Below are 11437 nucleotides of genomic sequence, written 5' to 3'. Positions count from 1 at the left end.
GGAGGTGCCGTCCGTTCGGCACTTGATCATCGGTGATCTGAATCACGACGAGTACGACTCCATCAACCCCGTTCACTTGAACGCTTCCGCTTAGCGATCTACAAGGGTATGTAGATGCACTCCCCTTTCTACTCGTTGCTGGTCTCTCCATAGATAGATCTTGGTGTTACGTAGGAATTTTTTTGAATTTCTGCTACGTTCCCCAACAGTGGCATCATGAGCTAGGTCTATTGCGTAGATTCTTTGCACGAGTAGAACACAAAGTAGTTGTGGGCGTTGATGTTGTTCAATATGCTTACCGTTACTAGTCCAATCTTGTTTCGACGGTATTGTGGGATGAAGCGGCCCGGACCGACCTTACACGTACTCTTACGTGAGACAGGTTCCACCGATTGACATGCCCTTGGTGCATAAGGTGGCTAGCGGGTGCCAGTCTCTCCCACTTTAGTCGGAACGGATTCGATGAAAAGGGTCCTTATGAAGGGTAAATAGCAATTGGCATATCACGTTGTGGTTTTGCGTAGGTAAGAAACGTTCTTGCTAGAAACCCATAGCAGCCACGTAAAACATGCAACAACAATTAGAGGACGTCTAACTTGTTTTTGCAGGGTATGCTATGTGATGTGATATGGCCAAAAGGATGTGATGAATGATATATGTGATGTATGAGATTGATCATGTTCTTGTAATAGGATTCACGACTTGCATGTCGATGAGTATGACAACCGGCAGGAGCCATAGGAGTTGTCTTTATTTTTTGTATGACCTGCGTGTCATTGAAGAACGCCATGTAAACTACTTTACTTTATTGCTAAACGCGTTAGTCATAGAAGTAGAAGTAGTCGTTGGCGTGAAAACTTCATGAAGACACGATGATGGAGATCATGATGATGGAGATCATGGTGTCATGCCGGTGACAAGATGATCATGGAGCCCCGAAGATGAAGATCAAAGGAGCTATATGATATTGGCCATATCATGTCACTACTCTATTTGATTGCATGTGATGTTTATCATGTTTATGCATCTTGTTTGCTTAGAACGACGGTAGTAAATAAGATGATCCCTTACAAAAATTTCAAGAAGTGTTCTCCCCTAACTGTGCACCGTTGCTACAGTTCGTCGTTTCGAAGCACCACGTGATGATCGGGTGTGATAGATCCTTACGTTCACATACAACGGGTGTAAGACAGTTTTACACAGCAAAAACACTTAGGGTTAACTTGACGAGCCTAGCATGTACAGACATGGCCTCGGAACACGGAGACCGAAAGGTCGAGCATGAGTCGTATAGTAGATACGATCAACATGAAGATGTTCACCGATGATGACTAGTCCGTCTCACGTGATGATCGGACACGGCCTAGTTTGACTCGGATCATGTAATCGCTTAGATGACTAGAGGGATGTCTATCTGAGTGGGAGTTCATAAGATGAACTTAATTATCTTGAACATAGTCAAAAGACCCTTTGCAAATTATGTCGTAGCTCGCGCTATAGTTCTACTGTTTAGATATGTTCCTAGAGAAAATTATAGTTGAAAGTTGAAAGTAGCGATTATGCGGACAGTAGAAAGCTTATGTCCTTAATGCACTGCTCAATGTGCTGAACCCCAAACGTCGTTTGTGGATGTTTCGAACATCGAACATACACGTTTTGATAACTACGTGATAGTTCAGTTAAACGGTTTAGAATTGAGGCACCAAAGACGTTTTCGAAACGTCACGGAACATATGAGATGTTTCGAGGGCTGAAATTGGGATTTCAGGCTCGTGCCCACGTCAAGAGGTATAAGACCTCCGACGATTTTCTTAGCCTGCAAACTAAGGGAGAAAAGCTCAATCGTTGAGCTTGTGCTCAGATTGTCTGAATACAACAATCACTTGAATCAAGTGGGAGTTGATCTTCCAGATGAAATAGTGATAGTTTCTCCGAAGTCATTACCACCAAGCTGCTAGAGCTTCGTGATGAACTATAACATATCAGGGATAGATAAAATGATCCTTGAGGTATTCACGATGTTTGACACCGCGAAAGTAGAAATCAAGAAGGAGCATCAATTGTTGATGGTTGGTGAAACCACTAGTTTCAAGAAGGGCAAGGGAACAAAGCGATACTTCATGAAACGGCAAATCAGCTGCTGCACCAATGAAGAAACCCGAGGTTGAACCCAAACCCGAGACTAAGTGCTTCTGTAATAAGGGGAACAACCACTGGAGCAGCATTACCCTAGATACTTGGTAGATGAGAAGGCTGGCAAGGTCGATAGAAGTATATTGGATATACATTATGTTAATGTGTACTTTACTAGTACTCCTAGTAGCACCAGGGTATTGGATGCTGGTTCGGTTGCTAAGTGTTAGTAACTCGAAATAAAAGCTACGGAATAAAACGGAGACTAGCTAAAGGTGAGCTGACGATATGTGTTGGAAGTGTTTCCAAGTTTGATATGATCAAGCATCGCACGCTCCCTCTACCATCGAGATTGGTGTTTGCGTTGAGCATAGACATGATTAGATTATGTCTATCGCAATACGGTTATTCATTTAAGGAGAATAATGGTTACTCTGTTTATTTGAATAATACCTTCAATGGCCTTACACCTAAAATGAATGGTTTATTGAATCTCGATCGTAGTGATACACATTTTCATGCCAAAAGATATAAGATAGTAATGATAGTACCACTTACTTGTGGAACTGCCATGTAAGTCATAATGGTATAAAACGCATGAAGAAGCTCCATGTTGATGGATCTTTGGACTCACTCGTTTTGAAAAGTTTGAGACATGCGAACCATGTCTATTGGTGTATATGCATGAAGAAACTCCATGCAAATGGATCGTTCGGACTCACTTGATTTTGAATCACTTGAGATATGCAAATCATACCACATGGGCAAGATGACTGAAAAGCCTCGGTTTCAGTAAGATGGAACAAGATAGCAACTTGTTGGAAGTAACACATTTTGATGTGTCCAATCCAATGAGTGCTGAGGCATGCAGTGAATATCGTTATGTTCTTACTTCACAGATGATTTGAGTAGATGTTGAGAATATTTACTTGATGAAACACAAGTCTGAATTATTGAATGGTTCAAGTAATTTCAGAGTGAAGTAGAAGATCATTGTGACAAGAGGATAAAATGTCTATGATATGATCATAGAGATGAATATCTGAGTTGCGAGTTTTGGTACACAATTAAGACATTGTGGAAATTGTTTCATAATTAATACCGCCTGGAACACCATAGTATGATGGTGTGTCCGAACATCATAGTTGCACCCTATTGGATATGGTGTGTACCATGATGTCTCTTATCGAATTACCACTATCATTCATGGGTTAGGCATTAGAGACAACCACATTCACTTTAAATAGGGCACCACGTAATTCCGATGAGATGACACCGTATGAATTATGGTTTAGAGAAACCTAAGTTGTCGTTTCTTAAAGGTTTGGGGCTGCGACGCTTATGTGAAAAAGTTTCAGGATTAAGCTCGAACCCAAAGCGGATAAAATGCATCTTCATAGGAAACCCAAAATAGTTGGGTATACCTCCTAATTCAGATCCGAAAGCAATAAGGGATTGTTTCTAGAATCGGGTCCTTTCTCGAGGAAAGGTTTCTCTCGAAAGAGTTGAGTGGGAGGATGGTGGAGACTTGATGAGGTTATTGAACCATCACTTCAACCAGTGTGTAGCAGGGCACAGGAAGTTGTTCCTGTGGCACCTACACCAATTGAAGTGGAAGCTTATGATATTGATCATGAAGTTTCAGATCAAATCACTGCCGTACCTCGTAGGGTGACAAGGATACGTACTACTTCAGAGTGGTACGGTAATCCTGTCTTGAAAGTCATGTTGCTGGACAACAATGAACCTACGAGCTATGGAAAAGCGATGGTGGGCCCGGATTCCGATAAATGGCTCGAGGCCATAAAATCCGAGAATGGATCCATGGACTTTGGTGGACTTGCCCATTGACCGGCAAGCCATTAAGATAAATGGATCTTTAAGAAGAAGACGGACGTGGATGGTAATGTCACCGTCCATGAAGCTCGACTTGTGGCGAAAAGTTTTTCACAAGTTCAAGGAGTTGACTACGATGAGATTTTCTCATCCGTAGCGATGCTTAAAGTCCGTCGGAATCATGTTAGCATTAGCTGCATTTATGAAATCTGGCAGATGGATGTCAAGACAAGTTTCCTTACTAGTTTTCGTAAGGAAAGGTTGTATGCAATACAATCAGAAAAGTTTTGTCGATCCTAAGGATGCTAAAAGGTATGCTAGCTCCAGCGATCCTTCTAAGGACTGGAGTAAGCATCTCGGAGTTGGAATGTATGCTTTGATGATGATCAAAGATTTTGGGTTTGTACAAAGTTTATGAGAAACTTGTATTTCCAAAGAAGTGAGTGGGAGCACTATAGAATTTCTGATGAGTATATATGTTGTTGACATATTGTTGATCAGAAATGACGTAGAATTTCTGGAAAGCATATAGGGTTATTTTGAAAGTGTTTTTCAATGGAAAGCCTGGATTAAGCTACTTGAACATTGAGCATCAAGATCTATAAGGATAGATCAAAATGCTTAATAATACTTTCAAATGAGCACATACCTTGACATGATCTTGAAGGTGTTCAAGATGGACCAGTCAAAGAAGGAGTTCTTGCCTGAGTTATAAGGTACGAAGTTAAGACTTAAAGCTCGACCACGGCAGAATAGAGAGAAAGGACGAAGGTCGTCCCCTATGCTTAAGACGTAGGCTCTTCAGTATGCTATGCTGTGTACCGCACCTGAGGTGTGCCTTGCCATGAGTCAGTCAAGGGGTACAAGAGTGATCCAAGAATGGCTCATAGTACAGCGGTCAAAGTTATCCTTAGTAACTAGTGGACTAAGGAATTTTCTCGGTTATGGAGGTGATAAAGAGTTCGACGTAAAGAGTTACGACGATGCAAGCTTAACACCTATCCGGATAGCTCTGAGTAGAGAGACCGGATACATATAATGGAGCAATAATTTAGAATAGCTCCAAGTAGAACAGTTATTTGGAACAGCTCCAAATAGAGCGTGGTAGCTACATCTAGGAGATGACATAGAGATTTGTAAAGCACACATGGATCTGAAAGGTTCAGACTCGTTGACTAAAACCTCTCTCACAAGCAACATGATCAAACATAAAACTCATTGAGTGTTAATCACATAGTGATGTGAACTAGACTACTGACTCTAGTAAACTCTTGGGTATTAGTCACATGGTGATGTGACCTGTGAGTGTTAATCACATGGCGATGTGAACTAGATTATTGACTCTAGTGCAAGTGGGAGACTGTTGGAAATATGCCCTAGAGGCAATAATAAAAGTATTATTATTATATTTCCTTGTTCATGATAATTGTCTTTTATTCATGCTATAACTATATTATCCGGAAATCGTAATACACGTGTGAATACATAGACCACAATATGTCCCTAGTGAGCCTCTAGTTGACTAGCTCGTTGTGATCAACAGATAGTCATGGTTTCCTGGCTATGGACATTGGATGTCGTTGATAACGGGATCACATCATTAGGAGAATGATGTGATGGACAAGACCCAATCCTAAGACTAGCACAAAGATCGTGTAGTTCGTTTGCTAGAGCTTTGCGAATGTCAAGTATCTCTTCCTTTTGACCATGAGATCGTGTAACTCCTGGATACCGTAGGAGTGCCTTGGGTGTATCAAACGTCACAACGTAACTGGGTGACTATAAAGGTACACTACAGGTATCTCCGAAAGTATCTATTGTTTTATGCGGATCGAGACTGGGATTTGTCACTCCGTGTAAACGGAGAGGTATCTCTGGGCCCACTCGGTAGGACATCATCATATGCGCAATGTGACCAAGGAGTTGATCACGGGATGATGTGTTACGGAACGAGTAAAGTGACTTGCCGGTAACGAGATTGAACAAGGTATTGGATACCGACGATCGAATCTCGGGCAAGTAAAATACCGCTAGACAAAGGGAATTGAATACGGGATTGATTAAGTCCTTGACATCGTGGTTCATCCGATGAGATCATCGTGGAACATGTGGGAGCCATCATGGGTATCCAGATCCCGCTGTTGGTTATTGACCGGAGAACGTCTCGGTCATGTCTGCATGTCTCCCGAACCCGTAGGGTCTACACACTTAAGGTTCGATGACGCTAGGGTTATAAAGGAAGCTTTTATGTGGTAACCAAATGTTGTTCGGAGTCCCGGATGAGATCCCGGACGTCACGAGGAGTTCCGGAATGGTCCGGAGGTAAAGATTTATATATAGGAAGTCCTGTTTCGGCCATCGGGACAAGTTTCGGGGTCATCGGTATTGTACCGGGACCACCGGAAGGGTCCCGGGGGCCCACCGGGTGGGGCCACCTGCCCCGGGGGGCCACATGGGCTGTAGGGGGTGCGCCTTGGCCTACATGGGCCAAGGGCACCAGCCCCAAGAGGCCCATGCGCAAGGAAACTTGGAGAGGGAAGAGTCCTAATTGGGGAAGGCACCTCCGAGGTGCCTTGGGGAGGATGGACTCCTCCCCATCCTTAGCCGCACCCCCTTCCTTGGAGGAGGGGGCAAGGCTGCGCCCTCCCCCTCTCCCTTGGCCCTATATATAGTGGGGAAAAGGAGGAGCAATCACACCTAAGGCCTTTGGTTGCCTCCCTCTCCCTCCCGTGACACATCTCCTCTCCCGTAGGTGCTCGGTGAAGCCCTGCAGGATTGCCACGCTCCTCCATCACCACCACGCCGTTGTGCTGGTGTTGGATGGAGTCTTCCTCAACCTCTCCCTCTCTCCTTGCTGGATCAAGGCGTGGGAGACGTCACCGGGCTGTACGTGTGTTGAACGCGGAGGTGCCGTCCGTTCGGCACTTGATCATCGGTGATCTGAATCACGACGAGTACGACTCCATCAACCCCGTTCACTTGAACGCTTCCGCTTAGCGATCTACAAGGGTATGTAGATGCAAACTCTCCTCTTCCTTTCTACTCGTTGCTGGTCTCTCCATAGATAGATCTTGGTGATACGCGTAGGAAAATTTTTGAATTTCTGCTACGTTCCCCAACAGAAAGGTCTTTAATCTCATATCTTCACGGCCCATTAGTCCGGCCCATATCACATAGCGCGGACGCCCGAGGACCCCTTAGTCCAGGACTCCCTCACAAGCTACAACAAGCAACTAACACCAAGAACTTAGCACCCATCAATACTAGGCGAACCGAGAAGAGCGGGAGCTAGCTTTGTTGGATCAGTCGAAAGGAGACTCGATGCCGAGAAGAAGTCACCCGCTGCCCTGCAATCACTCACACCTTGAAGAGCTAGGAAGTCATAGCTACCATCGAAGGACATCCCATTGCCTAGCCACGTCGCGATAGAGAGAGCCACAGACCGTGCCGAAGGGCAATGCTCCTCCGAGATAGCCCCTGCACCTCCTCTAGGCCACACCATGGCCACCATCATAATTAGAGGGAGCCAGAGCACTATGCAAAGCAACAAAACCTCACGCGCTGTCGAAGGGCACCGAACACCGAGACCTCACCACCGTCACGAGCTCCCAAGAGAGGTCAACCAACAGCGCCAGGATGACCAAGGCACCAGCCGCCGCCACAGATTACTTCCACTGCCACCATCGAACATTTCAACCACCCAACAACCTCTACTACCCAGACATCAAGCAACCAACAGCAGATTTCATGGCTCCAAAAAAACGACGCCCCTAAGGGGGAGAACGACATCAAGATGCCATCGTTGTCCGGTCCAATGAAGGATCTAAGGCTTTCGCCCGAAGCACACGAATGAGCGGGCGGAAGCAGCTCCCCAATGACCCTTCAAGAAGGGAAGCGACGCCCAAAGGCGTCGCCATCATCGCTGAAGACAAGGTCGGCACAAGGCTTTCGCCTGAAGCATCCCCATCCCGGTCATCTCCGCAAATTCCAGCGCTTGATTCCAGCAGCACAAGACCACCTTACCCTCCCACCGTCCACGGTGAGCGTCCCCGCCAGGTCGGCAAGAAGCTCCGAAGACACAGCCGCTCACCTCAAGCATCCGCACAAAAGGAGTTAAGAGCAGGCTTGGCTGCCACTAGCACCCAAACTCGCACCGCCGGCCACACATCTCCACCACTGCCACATCAAACCCCGTCGGTTGCATCCACGGCCGACCTCCTAGCCGTGGCCATGGAAAGGCGCCGCCTGAGCAAGCTGCTGCCACGGGAAATACCAGATCTAGACGCCATGAAGCCTCCTAGACCAAGCACAACAGCTCACCTTCTCCACCTCGTCATCCGTGCCACCACGCCGCACCGCCGGGCATCTCCGCCCTGCCATCATCCTCCCGACATGGCCATCAGGAGCACCGGTAGAGAAGGTGAGCCGCTGCACAAAGGGGAGCCAGATCTGGACATGGAGCTCCCCCGTGCAGATTGACCGCGGCTAACCCGGACCATCGCCACCCATGCCATCGTGCCGCTCGCGCCGCCTCCTAGCGCTACCGCCGCCGGCGCGCGCCCCAGGCCGCACGCGAGCCTCCGCCGCCAGTGGAGCTTCCACGCGCTGTGCCACCTGAGCGAGAGGAGAGTCGTCCCCACCGCCGCCGGCGCTGCACGGGCTTTGCCCTGCGATGCCCTTCGGCGGCGGCGGGAGGAGGAGGAAGTGAGGGGCCTGCTTCGGTGGCGGCTAGGGTTCCTCCCGGATCGCCCACGGGAGCGACACGGGAGGGGAGGGAGCTGTCTCTCCGCCTTTCGTTGAGATGTGATGTTCACCTTTCGTGGGGTTGTTTGGGTTTCTGTCTATATTTTTCGTTCTGTGTCATCTTGGTGTGCGCATATATCCAATAATTTTTGTGAAGGCAAGATGTCAAGCCAGTGTTTTATTCTTCAAGGACCGCGAATACACATGTATGGTCTGAGCACATGAATAAGTACCAGAACTATGTAACATGGCTAGTGAAGCTTTATTCACAGCCACAGCTAAAAAATCACAGTCAGGAAAGGTGATGGAGTTCCTCATGAGTATATTGGTTGATGAAGAAAAAACTGTTTGGGATCATGGTCAGAAACTGTTTGTTCCTTTGCTAGCCTACTTCTTTTCTGCTCGTGAATGTTGCGCCGATGAAGTCAAAGACCCAATCCCAAGTTCCAAAAGGGAGACCAACTGCCGAAGAATCCAACAAGAGGACGCAATCTAAGCGCGAGAGGTTGAGAGGCAAAAAAAGCCAATGAAGTACATGTACATGTTTACCTCTTTGTTCATTTTCGTACGCGCTTACAGTGTAATTTCTTCCCTTGAAGAGTGTTAAAATATTTTTCTTTGTTTTTTCTAGGAAAAAAAGGCACTAGGAAGAGGAAGAGAAAAGAGAAAGATTCAGATGCAGAAGATGGACCATTGGAGGATGTAGAAGAAGAGAAAGATTCAGATGCAGAAGGTGGTAAGGTGGCGAGGGGCAAGAAGAGACCATTGAAGGATGCAGAAGAAGATTGTGCAAACCCAAAGAAGTGAGTATTTAGCATTGCGATGTGTAGTTAAACATGTTTAGTTTGTCGGCAGTCTATTCATCTATTTGGAAACGGAAGTGTGTTGGAAAGGTGAAATCTGGGAGGAAGGGGAAACCAGAGGACAAGGAAGTGTTTGCTAGAAATGTTCCAACAAAGGGTGTGCGAAGAAAATTAGTGAAGTTAGTGTTTGCCTTTACATGTCTGATGTATATGTTCAGTCTTTCTTAGTACAATGTTGATGTTTCTGAACCGTTCCAAGAAAGGCTCTAGAAAGGGCAGTATAGAAGAACATATAAAATGTGCGATGAAGAGAAAATGATCTACTACGAATGTTGCACCAAAAGTTGTGGGAATAAAAGTAGTGAAGTTGGGGTTTGCTGCTATGAAGCGAAAATCAGTGAAGTTAGTGTTTCCGTGTTCATGTGTAATATACATGTTCGACTCTTCTTTGGTATCCTATTAACAAATGTTGATTCCTGGAGGGAAAGAAATGTGAAGTCAACACAAGATGTTAAGGTGGAGAAGGATACAAATTCTGGGATGTAAGAGTGAGAACAAAATGAATTAGACAATTTTTCACGTGGTGTTCCACCTTGTTTTAAATGTTATTTGACCTGTGACACTGTAATTTGTGTTGTTGCTATATTTGATGGACTGGCAGTATTTTCGTGAAGTTCTAATCAACTTAGAAGTCTCATTTCGGAATTTGAAATGGACTGGTCAAAATCGAAGCATCGGTAGGAATTATGAACACATCGACGGATTGAAATGTGGAAACCATCAAATAATGCATTTTTAGTGATGTAGGTTTTCCGTAATTTATCTTTTTTTTCTGCAGTTCTTTTGAATTTTGATTAAATTATAGTCAAATTTTATACTTGCTATCAAAATAAAGTCAAATTAGAAGCCTCATTTTGAAACAAGAAATTTAGTGTTGGTTTTCAAAATTTCAAAATAGAAACCTTATTTTATAAAATTAAAAACAGTGTATTGATTTTCTTTAAAAATAATTACTATTATTCGGGCAAAATTAATAATTTTGATCAAATGCTTGTCAAAATAGGAATCATTTTTTTGAAGCATTAAAAATGGGTGATATTTTGAAATCATTCTATCTTGAAAATTGTTGATTTTGAAATATGAAATAGGCATGTTTATTTTAAACAATATATAATATATATTTTGCGCTGAAATTTAAGCGTTTTGGTCAAAATAGAGCCCTTGTTTTTTTAGATTTGTAAATATCATGCTGGTTAAAATAGAAACCTCATTTTCGAAATATGAATAAATGGGGGTATTTCAAAATCATGCTTTCTTGAAAAATGTTGGTTTTCAAATCAGAAATAAGCAAGTTCATTTTAAATAATATATAATATTTTTGCGCTGAAATTTCAGCATTTGGATCAAAACAGAACCCTCATTTTTAAGATTTAAAAATATCATGCTGATTTTCATATACTTTTATCATTTTTTACGTGCAAAATTTGTAAGTTTGATGAAATTCTGGTCAAAATATGAAACTAACATGCAATCCATATGAAAAAGGGTTGAATTTGCTTTTCAGGAAATTGCATCATTTCGAAATTCTACTAAAAGAAGAAACACCATTTTGACATTATAGTCATATTTTTTGACCATATATCAAATGTTGGGCAAAATTCTAGTCCAAATATAAATGTTGGATTGAAATTTTGATTTAGCGTCTCGTGATAGCATATTTTATATTCTGGTGTGAAATGAGCTGAATGTATTATAGCCCTTAGTGAAGTGAATAAAAAATAGCAAAATCGCAGTATTGATTGCCAAGCTAGTACATTTTGAAGGAGGGTAGCAGGATGGTTACACTACAGGCCACATATATGTACATTTACATGCCATGTAGGTCACAGAATACAAGGTGGATGATCTTTATATATAGTTAG

This window comes from Triticum dicoccoides, chromosome 5B, assembly GCF_002162155.2.
Source record: "Triticum dicoccoides isolate Atlit2015 ecotype Zavitan chromosome 5B, WEW_v2.0, whole genome shotgun sequence".
NCBI classification, from domain to species: Eukaryota; Viridiplantae; Streptophyta; class Magnoliopsida; order Poales; family Poaceae; genus Triticum; species Triticum dicoccoides.
Note: the sequence above shows the minus strand (reverse complement) of the source record.